Source organism: Odontomachus brunneus, unplaced genomic scaffold, assembly GCF_010583005.1.
Source record: "Odontomachus brunneus isolate Ranch 3 - 2012 unplaced genomic scaffold, Obru_v1 Obru_scaffold_424, whole genome shotgun sequence".
NCBI lineage: Eukaryota > Metazoa > Arthropoda > Insecta > Hymenoptera > Formicidae > Odontomachus > Odontomachus brunneus.
In genome coordinates, this window is record NW_022639874.1 from 53,400 (window position 1) to 54,353 (window position 954).

A 954-nucleotide genomic window follows, 5' to 3' on the forward strand; every position below is an offset into this window, starting at 1 on the left:
TGATTTTAATATTAGTTCTATCTGGATGCATAATAGTCGTATATAACATATTCGTTAATATATATAAAAGGAACGTTTAACATATGTGTAATAAATGACTGTTAATCGTAAAGAATATATTATCTTACACACATTGTGTGTAAGATAATATATTCACACATATATATGTACATTAACACATTATATATGTACATTAATTGTAAATAAAACACATTATATATGTACATTAATTGTAAATAACACAAGATATATATATTTATATTTCTTTTTTATATACGTATGCCATACATCTGTTAGACATCAATAATATGCCACTATATATATATTTTACGCACATTGTTTATACCTCAAAGAAATATCTATTAGCTGTAAATTGTACATTATTCCATGCACATTTTATATATGTATTTTATATGTATTATGGATTTGTGCTTATATCCGTATATTACTTAACATTACATTTACATATATTAAACATATAGATAACATTTTCTATAAACATAGATGCTCCTTTGATTTATAGATCTATTATTGATGACGTGTATTAAATATTTTTTTCTATATAGGATCGATTATTCTTCTATCGACTGTGATTGGTTAATGTCATTACCACTTAAAACTTATTATAAAAAGCCCATAAGACAACACCATATTGTCCCATACAGCACAGAAACATTGCAGAAACGTTGCAGAAATATTTAATTACAAGATTGCAACATTGAAAATACATTGCAAAATATGACTGTTATATTACTATGATGTTGCAATATTATTTTAGCAATATTGCAGTAATATTTAAAAAAATATTACAAATATAATATATTTTATTTATTTACTAGTTATTTTTGTTACTTGTATTTCAAATTCAGTAATGTTTTACATCAATAATACTTATAGAATAGTACTTAGAATAGCACTCGTTAGTGGCAATCATTAATTTGTCTTATTGCATAT